The following is a 16,880-nucleotide window of genomic DNA, read 5'->3' as shown; positions in this document are numbered from 1 at the left end:
GGTATCCATTTCATTATAAGTAGCGAAGGGTCTGAACCAAAATCCTAGACCCAACGCCATTGCATTTGGGAAGTTTGAACGTGCTTTTTGAGATTTGTGGTTGAGTTTCATCTCTGGCTACAGCTGCAGTTACTTGTGTATTTATGCATTCTGAGGGACGTGTGTGTGTGCACATACCTACTTTTTTCACAAGTGTATGCCTGTATGGGTGACAGAGAGTATGTGTGCCAGTAAGTGTGCACGTGTTTACATATATACTTCCAGCTTTGGTGAACTACAATGTTACCGGTGTCATCTTCACTTGTACAGTTTTTATCAGTAGCACATGAATGCTTCCTGCTTTTCAACTCTTTAAATCACTACATTGAAGTATTACAGTTGTACAGTTATATGTTCATCTATTCCTGCTCTGCTGTAACTTTTTATGTATTTTGTACTGCATAGATTATATATTGTGATAATGTCCTATGCAACAACAACAAAAAAGAAAAAAAAAAAAGGAAAAAGGAAGAAAATTAACAACTGTAAAATATCATCTTAACTTGTATGCATGGATAGTAACGTTTACATTTTCCAAAATAAAACTTATAACTATGAAATACTGGTTTCCTCTTAACTTTCTTCTCTGTGTATCATTTAAAAAGCATCAGTTGTTAGTATTTCTGCTGTTCATTTGAGGCTTCATATCTTGTTTATAGCTTTGTTTAAATTTCACTCAGTGCTATTGTTTGGGCTATTTTTTTAAATCATTGAAAGCTTCTGTGATGCTTGGTTTTACTCTCCTCTGCTTTAACTGGTATTTTATAGTTCCATAGTGAAATTTGTTTCTCAAAGCTGATATATACTATGCTTTTCTTTACAAGATGGTTATGGTATTAATATGCATGACTTAACCATCAGAGAGTCAACCATCCTTTCTTTCAAAGCCCAGTTCTTTGGAAATTTCTGGTTTCATGTCTGCAAGTGACAAAAGTTTTATCAAAACAGTAGTAATTTAATGTCACAGCATCCTGAAATGTTCTTCCCTAATTTTAAATATAAGGAAATTGCAATATGAGGTTTGAGTGACTTTCTTGAAGACGTGAGGCAATGGCAGATGTGTGCCTTTATCCTCCCTTGAAAGTAATACCACACCCCCAGGAAAACAATTTTGTGTCTTATAATGAATATCTGTCTATAAAACATTATAACTGATTGCAAAAATAATTTAAAACGGTGGACTACTGTTGAAAGACGAGACCTAAAATAACTATACTAAGCCAGGGGAAATTGTGGTAATTACTTTAAAATTAGTACATTTTCTTGTGCAGGGGTCATGAAAACTGTTCAGAGAAAATAACTTGGGAAGCCATTATCTTTAATAGCAGGTTTCCCCATGTATTCATTACAGTGTTGAACTGTCAGTGATATTCATTATCTCTGACCATGTGCCAGTTAGCTTGTACGTCTGTATGTGTCTATGATCGACTGCTATTTTATGACTTACACAGAGGAACTAGCTAAATCACACAAATGCCTAACTATGTTAATGCAGTATTTAAGGGCTCGCTATCCAAGAATAACATAGTCTTTGTGCATACAGTAAATAGCCCTGACTCTTTTATTAGTGAAACCTCACTGAAACAGAAGACAAAATGCTTCTGTCCAGCAGAAAACCACAAGTTTGTTCCTTTCTCTTCTGCTTACATTAGCATGATGTGGCCTCGCACTGCTTACTCTCAATGTCTGTGTTACAACTGGGAAATCCCAGTCAGAGGACTCTCTGATGCAATCAGGTTGTGAGAATCCCCAGGCAAAAACCCTGGTAAACCATCTAATACCTGAGTGAGTTCAAACTCCCTTGCAGACCTTGTGTGTAAGTCTGTCCATTGAACAACTTCCATCTCAGATCCACTGAAGTAACTAACATCACCTTACTCCTGTCAGTCTTTCCCTTAATGCTTCCTCAGATGTCCTCTCACCTCATTCACAAGTCTCAGTTCAATTTTCACCCTTAAACAGACAGGCTAGGCAGCTGCTTTAGAAGTCCAGTCACTTTTTGTTAGTACGAAAAGGGTGTGACATGTCCAACCTCTGCCGCTACCCAGTTTTTTGGCCACTTGCTCTATCTGAATTCACTGTTTGTACTAGGGGGAAAGGTGGTGAGGGGTCTTTTTTTCCACTCATGCTGGAGAAAGTCGATACAGACTCTTGCTCTTCTCTTCTGTGAAGCAATGAGTCTGAAGTTTCATGAAAATACAGGTTACACAACACTTCTCGCATTATTTGTGAAAATAGGCCCTGAAGAGTAGCATTTCTGAAGTCTTCCTAGATGAAGGATCTACCTCATGTTTGAAAACAGAACAGCAAAGACTGTTTTCTAAACTTCCTAGAAGAATAAAGAGAAACAAATCCTTCTAAAAGGATATGCCTTTTCAGTTTAAGTGTGGAGCTGTTAACCTTGGCACTGTAGTGTTATGTGCCTCCCCGCCCAGACACCCACACTCTGAAATGTGTACGTTAACACATTCTCACCTGCAACCTCGCAGGTTGCTAAATGTATGGGTTTCTGTCTTGCCTGTGACTCAGCATTTGCCATGAAATGTTGATAGACTTGGCAGTAGTCCATCAGTTCAGAAGAGAAGCAGTAATACTGCTAGAATTAGATGGGATTTTCCTATTTACATTCACTTGTGTATCATTTCTGGCTTCAAAGAAGCCAACCTTAAGGTTCATTGCCCCAGCTTTTCAAGGAACCACACCCATGGCATGCTTTGCTAGTCAACTGCAAGAGATTAAAATGATAAAAATAGAAATACACAGTCAACAGAAACAGAAAGAAAACCAAGAGATGATAGAGACTGAAATTAAAAAGAGGTGAGGACAACGAGACAAGTTGAGTGTTTCTAGCAGCTGACCAGAAAGGCTGATATGGCACCAGAATATGTGTGGGGCTTCCTAAAGAATTTCAGAGGAAGCAAGCTTGGCAGTATCTCCAAAGACGACCAGAGACTGCATCATCTGTTCTATGAGCAGTAGAGGAGGGAGTTTAGTCAAACTAATTCAAGCAGGCCAGCACACGTGCTTAGCTAGCTGGAACAGCTAGCAATACAAAGAGAGAGGGAAGGATTATTTTAATAGATTTCTCAGTCCATGCACAAGACAAGGGAGGAGAGTCTTGATGCCCAAATATCTGAGCAGCAAGAGGAGAAGAGGGAAGCATAGCTTTGGGAGCCAGATTCATTCTTTGGGCAACTCAGGGAACAAGATTACCTGAAAAAGTTTGGAGAAAAAACAGTTAAGTAAAGATCTGAGAAAACCTGAGTGGGGTTTTAGGCAAGAACAGGCCCCAAAGGTCTGCTAACAAAACCTAAACACCAAGCTTAGTAACAACTACCTCACCAGTAGAAAACAGCTCCAGAGTATAATTGCTGCCTCATCATAATTGTAAATAAGACCAACCTGTCCTACCTGGTTGGCACTGGCAGGAGACAGATTTAATCTTTGGATCCCACTGGCTGGAACAATCGTTCAACATGAAAAGAGGAGTTAGCATCAGGGACTGGGCTATGAGAGGCTCTGAGACACTGTTGCTGGCAGGTCTCTGCTGAGCTGATATTTCTTCTCCGCATCACTGGATAAATGTGCCTCCCTGAGCGCACGGCAGCAGGCCTGAGCCTGCTGCACTAGGACTTGTAAGGTGCACTCCAAAGGATTGCAAAGGCTTCCACTGCCCAGGCTGGCTTGCTCAGAGCTAGCCCAAGTGTTCTCCAGGGCACCCAGTACGTCTGAGACATCTCCCAGAGGGAAGGTGCAGTATGCCAAGTGGGTGGATGAGAAAACACCATTGAGAAAAAACGCCCAGTTGAAGGTGCTGGTCAGAGTTTCCGATGTATGACAGCATAGTAAGAGAAAGGAGATGAAAAAAATGTGGGAAACAGAGATGAAAGGTGCAATGAAGGGGGAAGGTAAGGTTAAGAGGGGGAAAATAAGTATAGAAAAATGAGACAGGAGTAGAGGGTAGGGAAATTTTATATCATTTTCTAGAGAGAAAAAGAAAGGCCCAAGGTGCAAAATCCAAAAGGAGGTCTAGAGGAAGGAGTAAAATAGCTCATGAGGTTGCATTTCCAACAGACTAGAAGGTAAGGCATGTCAGTGTGCACCGAACAGGACTGTGTCTTTAAGAGACCAATGTTTGTGTTTTCCCATGCTCTCCTATTGTGGAAATAACTTTCTGAGTCATTTCTCTGATCCTGGAGACAAACTGAACAGACACAAAACATAACAAAACACAATAGCAACGGGAAGAGAGAAATTTCTCCCTCCCCCTTCCACCACACATGCATTTTATGTCAGTGATTTTGAACACTCTCAAAGCCTCTGAGTGAAAGAGAAACAAGGCACAGACTGATAACGTTGTTTGTTACACACCTTTTGAATCAAGTTCACCTTCACCACCACTGCATAAATTGTTAAAACTTGGAAGCTACACTCCTCCAGTCTGTTACTTTAAAATATGTTATCCAGTCTCTTTGGTTAAAAGTCTTACCTTCCAGATTTTCCACAGACATTGAACTGCAACAGGAATTTGCTAGCTTTTTTAAACTTCAAAGCTTTGCACTTCAAAGACCCTGTAGTTTTTCTCTCAGGCCTCATGCCCCATCCTCTGCAAAAAAATGTTAGTCTGGGACTCTCTCTCAAAATGCCACAGAAACGTATGTACATCCAAAAATCAACATCACAACTATGATCTTCCCAGAGGAGACTAATGAGATGGGTGTCCCCACAGTGGCCTGCCCCAAATCCAGGCTGTATGAAGCCTTCTTACGTCAAAACACAGAATCGTTACTGATCAGACCCGAGATGAGCCCATTTTCCCTGTTGCTTTAGCCTCTATTACTGTGCCGACAACTACCCCAAACTCTTCCATATTGCACACAGTACGGTTCCATGAAGTTGCAAGGCCTTACAGGTTTGGTTTCATGTGCAACCTTTTTGTCGACCGTGGAAGTCATAAAGCAAATTCCAAGCTTTCCGGGGCTGCCATACAAACTGCTGCTTGCGTCCCGCAGGGAGGAACAGGAGGACTTGACCGGCAGAAGGAAGAAGAAAGTTTTGTTCAGGACTGTGGGTGTGTTCTGCGCCGGGGCCGTGAGCCCTGCCCCAGCTCGCCGGGCCGGGCCGAGGGAGCCGCCGTGCTCCCGGGCAGCGCCAGGTCTGCCCGCCTGCGGAAGGCAGAGCAGGTGGCCGATCCCTCAGAAGAAATGACCCACATCACCTTCCTCCCTGTGGGAGAGGAGTCACTCGCAGGGGCTGGGGGTCTGAACGCAGCCACAGCACTCCCCAGCTTTTCCAACTTTCCCCGAAGACTGGGTAAGGTATGGTTTCCCCTTAACGCGCCCTCGCAAACAGCTCTACCAAATAACCCGGGTGAGCTAACAAAGGCCAGTCCGGGAAACAGAAGCCTTGAGGAGGGTGGAACTGCACGAGCAACAAGAATGGATAAAGAAATCAGTCCTGGGCTGTTGACTGCCCTGTAAGAAACCTTCCATTAAGGCTCCACTGGATATTTTTGAACTCCACCTGACTATTTTTAGGAGGGATAATTAATGCTGAAGGAAATAAGGAAAAATCAAGCTTTAAGTCCAAGATGGAACATTTTATATTCTTCACAAAATCACTATGATTAAGGAGGACTAAAAAGGAAGGGTTACATTTCAGGAGTAAAAATATGCTACAAGTCACTGGAAAAATTGCATGTTACACGGTGTTTCCTGAGCAAGGGGAAGCATTTCAAGATGACAGCACTTCACCACTTAACTGTTATTAAACAGGAGTGAAGGCACAGCTGAACGCCCAGCTTTAACACACAGCTGTACTCCAGCTATGTTTATGTGTAGCTCTCATCTCTGCTGAGGCTTCCAGCTTCTCTGCGTGTTGTGATCTGTCTTTGGGAGGGGCTGGCTGGGACCTTGAGAACAACTGGCACAGCCTCTGCCCAGTCGGGTGCATGAATTCACGCAGTAAGAGAAAAATCACAGCCAAGTTATGTAGCACCCTCATCAGGTCCTAAAAATAATCTGCCTGGAGTACAGGGCTGCTACAAGGTTAGAAAATCTGTTTTATGAACTAAGATGGGAAGTTCTCAGAAAAAAAAAAAAAAAGCTCTCTTGGATACAGTAGCCAAACCATGATGAAACAATGTGTGCAATGCTTTCAAAATTCAGCTATTGTTTTACTGATAGCAATGGTTTAGATTCACATTCCTCAGGCTTATGACAGTCTTCTATCAGTGTTGATGTTACCATTGCCAGGAGAAGTCATAAGTGTGTTCACATTCCATCTCACTCAGTACAGCAACTGCTTCAGAGCAGGGCCTCCTTGCTTGCCTGCTCAGCATCTTCTACAGAGCACAGACAGGAACAGCATCTTTGCCCTCCAAGGGCTCCCTACTATCCAACTACAATTCACATTCACCATTACACACAGAAATTTTTATACTGTACGCATCACCTCATTTTAGACCTAGCCCAGCTTGTAAATTCCTGACACCACAGGGAACATTTGTGTGAAATACCTAACAGAAGTAGAACATGTCAGGGGGCATCTGTCATTATCTAAAGCATTACCTACCTTTTAGGTGCCTCTAAAAATAGTTGCTTCTTTGTTTTGGGGAGTATAACACTAAAATTATCTTTCTCACTTAGAACTGCCATTTCCTGTAAGCATGACTGCAATCTGGGAGGGGTTGTTGCTAGGAAAAATCCCTGGGAATTATTCAGTACCGTTTCCTAATCATACCTGTCCTGCCTGAGAAACACTTGCCCCTGTGTCTCTATTTACACAGAACCTCTTTGCAAAATCTGCTGGATAAGGATCAATTTATTTCTAACATCAGGGACGTAAATGTCATCTCCCAAAAATGATAAAGCAATTGGAAGAATAAGGACATGCCACAGTGTCTTTTCTAATGAATAATATTTCTAATTTTAAGAAGGTCTGCAGGTGTGTCAGGGTAATGAGCATTTGAAGTACTTGATGCTAGCCACATTTTAAGATATGAAGCACTATACAGTAAAAGTGATGCTGAAGCATTTATATTTTGTATTTGCTTTCAATTACTTTTGATAACAAAATGTTGCAGTATTGTCCACAGATCTTAGAAGCCCAGATTCATGAGATATTTATGCTGCAGCTCCTGGCTTCTCTGATAATTTCCTCAAAAAACAAGAGTCATTGTATGAACAGCAGAAGTGAAAAGCAAAGCGGATTGGCTGCTGTACAAGTTTCATCCATTATAAAGATACATAGCCCTCTCTTTTCTGTCCAAATCTAGGCCAGAGGCATAGCAAATATTTCAGAGGCCATCAGACAGCAATAGATTTAATTGCCACATGGAAAATGAGCCCAGTGTGTTCATCCAGCTCTCAGGTGACAAGTACCTAACAGCCGCCACTGCCACTGACACCTGTGGGTACTTCACAGACACACACACGCAGAGCCAACATGAACACAGGACGGGCACTTTCCTCCTCTGCCAGATTCTGCTCCAGATAAAAGGTCTGGACGCTGGAGCAGAATTAGCGCTGCCTGCCTATAAGCACAGCCCTGCCTTGCATCTGCCTCAACCCTACAAATTCTTTAGTTTTGATGGCAAACTTATAACATGCCTGGTAACATATTAACCAGCCTTCTGCAAAGTGTTGGCTACTCTATTAAATCCCAGTGAGAAACTGGAAATTCTGGAAAATTATCAACACAAGTGATGAGTCAGCTTTTCAAAAAGAAAAGGCACTGGAGCTGGTTAAACTGTTGAAAAACTCAGGGAGTAGTTGGCTATTTTATGTAGTGACCCATCCATAATTTGCATTCATGTCCAGAAACAACTTCCTTTTTGCTTTGTAACTTCTTAGGTTAAAAAACTTTATTTAAAGAAAAGCAACATTTTTTTACACAAACCTTCTGCCAACATTTAAAATCCCCTAGCTGGTACACTTGCCAGTTTTGTGTTGTCCTGGAATACTGTGCAGAAGACCAGAAGTCAATAACATATTTTACAACCAACTCTGATACCAAATTAAATTCATGATTCTTCTCTGTTCACATAAATTATGTTGCTTGGAGAACACTACCCATAAGCACTGCAAAAAGACACAGAGGAATTTTTCCCTGCAGTTACATTCCCATCACTTACTAATTCCAGTGTTTGGTACTCACCTTCAAATCAAGTTCAGGTCTAGAGCAGAGAAACTGAAACTCCTCCTGACTGTCTAGGCAGGAAATTGCACTTCACATCTAATGGGACTCTCTTGTATTATGTTTATCAGTATGCCAAAACAACTGTGCTAGGGACACACAAGCAACAGAATATGGATATAAAATGGTAGTTGTGAAGACCTACTCCTCCCACGCTGTCCGCGTTCGCTATGGGGCAGGAGTGCCTGGCGGCTTTTTGGCATAGCTCACACAACTGGAGCCAGCCAGGACAGAGCAGATGACAGATACTGAGCTGACAGCAGCGTCTGCCTCAGCAGGAATGAGGTTTGATCTAATGCAACCTCAAATGGCATAGACACTGACTTGTGGAACCAAGGATCGTCCGTGAGGTTTAGCAACAGATTTCATGGGGCCAGACTGGACACTCCCTCTCTCTGTAACTGTACCGAAGTACGTACTTGCTGCTCCTACCCATCTTACGTAGGCAGGGCCTTATGTAGGCAGCTTTCTCTTGTCTACCTATAGTAAATACACTCAATACTTACTAATTAAACTGTGTTGATAACTGAGTCCTACACTAGCCACTGCCATTTGCTCCACCTCCTTCCTAATCACTTCACTTCAATGATCAGGGTTTTTTATATTATTAATTGTCAGATGAAGTCTAATGTCTAGTGTAATGGTATTTTACATTTCAAAAAAAACTTGAATATACCACGACTTACATGCTGTTGAGTCTTGCGTAAGAGGTATGGATGCTCAGGTCTGCCTTGCTTTCATTTCAGTTATCCCAATAGTTTTCAACCTTTGTAGGCATCCTGAAGATGATTTGCTGTGGAATGAAGAAAGTAAATTCAGTATAATTCTGCACAGCACTGAGACACGTGGGTTTTCTATTCAGATTTTTCTCTGACCTTCTTAGGTGAACAGAGTGACTTAACATTTTTCTGTATAGAAAGACAGTATTTTCATCTTGCAAGTGTAAAACAGGGAAAAACAGAGGGAGGACAGGAATCCTTTAGGAATATTTCCAGCCCCAGAAGCTCAGGTAACTGCCTTGGCCTTTACTTTATCAATCAGATTTCTCTTAGTTCTTATGCTGCACGTAGCTGGACATTTGGGCAAATGCTATGGTCACAGCAACAGTATTTTTGTTCATTTTTGTTCCTTTTTTTGTCTTAGATTCACAGCACTTTGTGCATTTAGATTAGACCTGTAGCAGTCTTGGTAAAGCATTATTATCAGCTCCTGGTGTAGCCCTGTAAAGTCTGCTTTCTCCTTAAAGTCTTCATCCTCCCTTCTAGGAGACCCGCAGTTGAACATGTCAGCCACAGTTTCTACTTGTGTTTTAGGATCCTTATGCCCCTCTTGAGTTCTCCACTCTACCTACCTTTGGCTTTTTTTTTTTGTTTTTTTGGTTTTTTTTTGTTTTAGATTATTGACCCTGAGAAGCAACATCTGCAATGTACTCTCCTTTTACAGCACGTCCTGATCTGTGACTCCTTCTTCCCCTGTGGCAACTGTGATACAGATACTTTTCTCGTGCAATTCCATTTTCACCATTTCCAATGTACATTGAAATTACACAAGGGAGAATCAGCCCCTGCAACAGGGCGGAGAAACAATTTTTCCCTCATGATTGGTACTTGCTCTCCATCTGAGTTTTATAGCTATGATAGGTTGCTTAAACTACATTCGTTTTGCTTCCTCTGAGTTAACAATATTAACAGCTTTATTTCAGCAAGGCATCCAAATTATGTGGAGTTGTGAGGAAAGGTACTACATTTTTTTCTTGCAAGTGTGGTTACATGAAGAAAAACATTGCAACTGTGCTGTAAGTAGAGGGAGTCTTTCAAATGTGGTGACAACTCAGAGTGATACACTCTAGAGTTACGTAAGGTGACTACAGGAAGTAGAACACCTGACGAAAAGTCTGTAGAAGTACTGGGTAGATGTCAAAACTTAAGACCAGAACTATAATCAATGAAGAATAATTCAGAAATGATTGGGAGAATATTGAGAGTGAATAAAAAGAATGAAAAGGCTCATTGTGAGGTGGAACAGTCAGTAACTGTTTCACTGGAGAAGGGTTTAGCTGTAAAGTACAGCCTCATATTACGAAGAAAACTCCGGTTTTAAACACAATTCTATAAAGTAAAATCAAGCACACAGTTACATATGGTATTGTAAAGCCTTTTTGTTTTCAAGCTAGTTACTTACTGAATTATTTGAAGTATTAAAATCCAGTCAGATAAACCATGTATGGCACTTTTTTAACAGTTCTGGCTACAAAGTTGCACTCTAGTTCTAGGGATAAAGTTTACCCAGTCAGCAATTTTTCTCGAAATTTATTGATCTTATAAATGGCAAGGTTTAGAAAGCGGACTCCCATGGGGACTCCAAAAAATGCTGCTTCTCAGAAATACTTTTTTTAGTTACACATGGAATTTAATTTACCACCTGTATAGAAATCAAACAAACAAACAACAACTTTCCTGTAGCAAAGATGATTTCTACCTTTAAACAACATTAGAAGTAAATTATGTAATTTTTTAATAGGATTTGCAGTTTACCAGAAATCAAGTATAAATGCTAGTTAGTTTGGCGAGGAAAATAATGACATGGGAATAATTGGAATCACAACAGAGCTGACAGGCTGGGAAGAATTCCTTTTTATCAGCACTCTGCAGAAGTGGGCTGTTTCCTCTCTTTTCATTCATTAAGAAATCAGATTTTCACTATATGCTATTAAAAAGAAGCATCTATCACCAGTTTTCTGTGCAGTGGTATGTGATACTGCTTCCTGCATCCCCAGAGCAAGAGATAATAGATGGTTAACTGGTAACTGTTGTCCAGGGGTGACTGCAGTGCAGGGAGCAAGCCATCAGAGAAGGAGATTCACTCCAAACAGAGCCAACTGACAGGGTGACCCAAAGGAAGTCATTATTTACTAACCCTGGTTTTCCTCTTTAAAACTTTTTATAAGAGAGATTAGAGACAAGCAGCATAAAATTAATATGCTATTTTCCAAACTTCTGGATTGAGTGAACACTCATCTGTGATAGTTCTAAGCACACAGTGAAAAGTAAGCAAATCTCCAAAACAAGCTGAGGGGATCAAATGTTGAGATTTTGGCCAGGATGTCATTCAGGGAGGCCAACCAATACTAGATTTCAACAAGTAATGCCTTATGTTGCTTTAATGAAGTCTCAAAGTCTGTCTTGATTCTAAATTGCAGTTCTGCAAGAGTGTCTCCTCTGCATCTTCCTGAAGCTCTCTTGGCATTGATAAAGCTCTAGGAGGATTCAGGAATCTGATCATACTGAACAAATTGCAACTGTGGCCTTTCGATAAAAAAAGAGCGCACAAGAATTATTTCATTGCATACCACTGCAACAAAGGTAAAATGATTCCAGTATCAATCAGCCAGGCAGGTAACTTTGATAATGCTATGTCCTTAAATATAAGAACATATAAGAAAATATAGAAAATAGTCATTCCAGTTAAGAAAACACTTCAGCAAATGCACAGATTTGAGCAAGTCCATAACCTCTACTGAGTTGACCCTTAGCTTCTTCTCTAAGTTTGCACCAGGAAGAATGGAAATCCTAATGGCAGATTGGCATATTAGTAGATGGAAACCTTTGGGATCTGCAGAATGGGTAGACATGTTCAAAGATTTTTTATCCCACCCCTCCCCCAACTACTTTACTATCTGATTTATGCCCAATTCAAATTCAAGATGACATCAAACAGCAACTATTGGAGGTAAATGCATGCTGTGAACGCAGGCGCAATAATAAAGTGGTTAATATGGAAGTTGAATCAAGAATGAAAGAAGGGCAAAGTAAAAAAGTTGGTATTATGTTCTAAAAACCAGGCCCTTTCAAAACTTTTTAATTACTTGAAAATATTAGAAGTTTAACTGATAAATAATTAATCACCAATACACTGTCTCAAGAGAGAGACTAACAGTTTTATCAATCAACAACGAAAAATGCTTAAAAGAATTACTAGTAATATTAGGAGATTAAATGACTGGATGATAATACAGAGTAATCTTCTGGATTGCTCAGCAAACTGGGTAAAAACAAACCAAGTCTGTCTGATACAATCAAAATTGACTTAGACATTCAGGGAAAAAAAAAAAAAAACAACAACAACTTGGCTATACTTACCAGATGAGGACTCCAGCTCAGGAAGCAAGGACTCAAAAGTACTAGGTCAAGGAGCAGCTGAATGAGAGTTCCTGGTACATCTTATGGCCAGAAAGACTAGAGAAATCTTTGTGAATAAATAGACAATAATTTCACTTAAGAAATAAACTTGTACTGAAATGCAGACAGTATCACTTCATATAGAGAATGAGAGACTAATTCAGAAGAGGCTAATATTGTCTGCAGCAGAGTGCCTGAATTAATTCTTTTTGGAGCTGGAGTGTATTTCACAAAAAGCTTTCAGTCTAGGTCAGGTATCTAGAGATCAAGGGAGATGTTAAAATGGTGGAGGAGACTGGAAGCACAGGCATGAGAAAGATTACATGCCAGGAACTGGAAATAAGCCTTTGCAACAGCCTTAGAAGGCACAATCTGCTCAGCCTGATACAGAGGAGGTCAAGGGATGAGCCCACCAGAGGGTACAAGCAATTCAAGGGCAACAGACAACTCCTCAATCAGACAGGAGTGAACTGAGATCCAAACGCAGAAACTGGAGTTCAGCACATTCAAGTAAGAAACAAAAGTTTTTTGTTTTTTTTTTAAAAAAAAGGCTAATTAACTGTTGGAACAACTTACCACGCTAATATGATTTCTTCAGCACTTGAGATTTCTCTGAAGAAACCCTGTAGTTCAAAAACAGTTTGACAAATACCTGCCTGCTGCCCGATTACACAGGCACAGATTTCCTGGGGACAGTAACAGTGACAGTGACAGCCCAGCCTGTACTACAGCAGCACAGTGATATGGCAGCACTGCTCCTCCTTGCATGGAGGGACCTTGTGCCTTTGGAGCCTAGGAACTAGGAATACTCTAAGAACGGAAGCTGAACAGGCCTGAACATTGCTGGATTTCTGGCTTTTGCCTCAGATTGTCAGTTATCCAACTGATGCAAATTAATCTTGAAATCAAACTGAGTGAACTTTATGGCAGCAGAAAGACAGCTTGTGATGAGCCAATTGCCCCTCCCTGGTTTGCAGCACGCCCCATGCTCCTTGTCCCTTGCCTCTTTAGAAAGAGCATAACACTGAGTACACAAAAAGCACAAACAAGAATTCAAGCAAACGGATACTTTAGAAATAAGTTAATTTTATTGAATAGGCATTATAGCTTCTCTCAGTTTCAAATAATGGAGAAGCCAATTCACACAGATTACAGAGCTATCAGTTACTTTGAGTAATCTTTCATAAAAGAAAGAAATTAAATACAGTTCTGCTATAAAAAGTGCGACAGTTATAACTGGAAGTTTTTCAAAACAAAAGCAAGTTTTACTACCTATTGCAAAAATCGGTTTAGTGCTTTAATACTTTACAAAGTAACAATCCAACTGCTAAAAACAGCTCTTACACATCATCTTTGTCAAAGTATGGATCAGATTAAAAATGACATTTAAATTGAATTTGAATGAAAACTGCATGTAGAAAAGGTTCTCAAGAACTCACAATTTTCACAACAAAAAATATTCATTATCCTTTAATGATAGTTAATGCTCTGGTTTCTTTTGAACAATGGATTTAAAGATGGAAGGAAGTCAGTTTAAAAATGACCAACTGTTTTGTTTGCAGACAAAAGTGACTGCAACCAATCGCGGCATCTTTAAATTATGAAGAGGGAATGGATGGGAAAAGATAAATTCACTCCTTTCATATGGGATTAAAGTTTTGCATGAAAATGGTCACAGAGAAACCCGAAAAGTCACTTCAGCTTTAAATAAATTTCTGATATATCTATTATACTGTGTATTGAAATCCTAAATCAATCTTTGCTAAAATTGTATAAATTTATAGAAGACAACAAGAAACTCAAGACTCCGAAAAATGGGAAGGATGCTATGATTACCAAGAAGTTGAATTACTAGCCAAGAAAAATCAGTGAGACTTGCTTTATTCCTTATTAACATTTACTTAAGCCCCGGTGAGAGCCAACTACTGTCTTTCTTTGAAATATGGACTTCAAGTACAAATACATTTATTGTACATTTCTATGGTTTTAAAAATGCTGAGTTTGCTAGGTTATTAGAAAGAGTCACATTAACTGTCCTGATTTTTTAAACTTTATATAATTGGCTTTGGTTATAATTGAACTGAGACCCTCAGTTAATGAGTAAATGAGCTTCTATAAACTAAGGGTGTGACATCTGTGTTATTTTAATTCTTGTTTGGGGAGACAAGCCACTCTATTTGCAAACTAACTGAGAAAGCCAAATCTTCTCTATTGGAAAATCTACCACAGGCTTCAAGGACAAAGAGCTTTGGAATTTGTCCAAGGAATTAGAAGATGAAAGGAAAAATGTTAGCAATAGCAAAAAAGATATACAAACAATTTGGGGAGGGCACATTATACAATAGTAAAGTTATTATGAATTAGCTACATACACCTTTTGTGTGTAATAATTCAGACTGTTCTTCAAGATTTGCCCATATATGAGAGGCATTGGCTTTTAACAACAATTGTGTAACAAAAAAGATAAAGTATACCCAATGGCAGAAATACATGTAAACAGCATTGATATTTTCAATGTTTCATTCAATTTTTTCCATACAAAAATAGTCACAAGAACCAATGAGGAAGAATGAGGCCTTCCAAGGAGAACAAAGTCTTTCAGCCACACAACAGTCAACTTCAAGGCATTCTGAAAAGTTTGTAACAGTATTTCATGTCTTAAAATTGAACGCAAAATAAAGCTCCAGGCAGATTCCAAGAAGAAAACAAGAGCTCTACACAGATTTTAGAAACTGCTTTGTAGCTGAATCATGGTAAGACTGGCACATTACAAATACAATGAGTTAGCAGAGTAAGAGCACTGGGCTTGGAAAAGACACAGGTAATTGCTCCTCCCCAGGAAAGAGCACAAACCTAATCTAAATCATTGGGATAGAGTTTTATACAAAACTGTCAAAGCTGGCTTGCAATACTATGGTTGGGAACTCTGAGCTGCTTAGGTCTATGTGGCTAATTACATTCATTATTTAATCTAGGCTTAAATCCTGTTTGTTCTCCTTGGTTTATGGTGAATGAACAGAGATTGGTATCATGTGCATGCAAGGCTCTTTGAGCAGCTCCAAGGGAAAAGCATTTTTTGTACTGTACACACACTATGTGCATTATACAAAGGCCGTATTTACAGTACTCAGAATCTTGAGCAAATAAACAGTAAAATCATTGCTTAATTTCTGTTAGTATTAAAACATAAGTGCACACAATTTGCAAAGGTTAGACGAGAGCGCTTCTGTCACGCCCGCATGGCTGTGTTTCAATTCATACCTGATTCAAGACCATTAAAAGGAGACGTAGGGCATTCTCTGAGATGCCATGTTTTGATATCTCCTGCATATTTTAACCAAAAGTATGGGGAAGAGGCTTTGTGTGACTTAAACCTGGAGGCAAATGACAACAAGGCAGTGTTCCACTTCATCTTCACTGCAAAGATACTGTTTGGACACCATGGGCCAGAATGAACTGTACCTGTTTTAAAGGCAAAAATGACCAGGCTTTCTCTGCTTTGGCTCAGTTGGCCATGGCTCTCAGGCTCCTGACATACTGTCAGGCTTCATCTGACAAAGTTTCTGTGCCAAAGGGGTTCTAATTTTATTTTGTGGCAAAGCAGTTACCTGGGATTTACCTAAAAAGGTGGCTTTTACCTCTCAGCTTGCCCGAGAGGGAAAGTGCAACTCCAGTGTAATTCCATTTTCATGTTTATATTGATTTTGCATGCGAACAAAGGAACAACTGGGTCACTATCATACCATCTTATTCTTGAAACTTTTCCCTCTGCCTTTTTTTTTTTTTTTTTTTAAAAAAAAAAACCCACAGCATTTGAAAGGAGCAAAATGAAAATGAAATACACAACTCGCACACAGGAGTTAGGCACGGTTTAGTTCTAGCACTGGATCATATTTTTTCAGTCAAAGATGATTCCGCCACTAGAGTAGAATTTGCTTTGTTTAAGGGAAGAAAACTTGTAATTTTTCTCTCCCTTCTTCCCCAATAGCAAACCTCTGCAACAAAGTAAGAGACTACATTAGATGCAGAGATGAATAGCAAACCGACAAAACTCTGTTTTCCCAGAATACAGGAAGATGTACAAAACTTCCAGTGTTGACAGTTTTTGATATATCTTAAGTATTTTCCCTCTTTTAAAAGTATTTTGGTGCCATGGTTACTCTGCTAGCTAACATTACCTCTCTATTTTTACCCCATCTCCTCTTCTAACAAAGGTTTCCTGACACACTGACACTTATCAAAGAATTACAGTTTTTTAAAAGAAAGAATTCTCCTAAGATTACAGGTTATTCAGATGAATATGCACAAAGTTACACAGACTACAGCAGGCTAGAGTGTTTTACAGTCATGATTAAATGAGGAAGTGGGACAGAGGCTGCATCCAGTTAAGTGACTCTCGGTCCCCAGAGAGTCATAATTTTAAGGCTGTTTGGAACATGGTGGCTTTTACCCATATCGCATGTTCCA

Source organism: Athene cunicularia (assembly GCF_003259725.1).
Source record: "Athene cunicularia isolate RWA chromosome 10 unlocalized genomic scaffold, athCun1 chr10_part1, whole genome shotgun sequence".
Taxonomy (NCBI): domain Eukaryota; kingdom Metazoa; phylum Chordata; class Aves; order Strigiformes; family Strigidae; genus Athene; species Athene cunicularia.
This window is presented reverse-complemented; position numbering follows the sequence as displayed.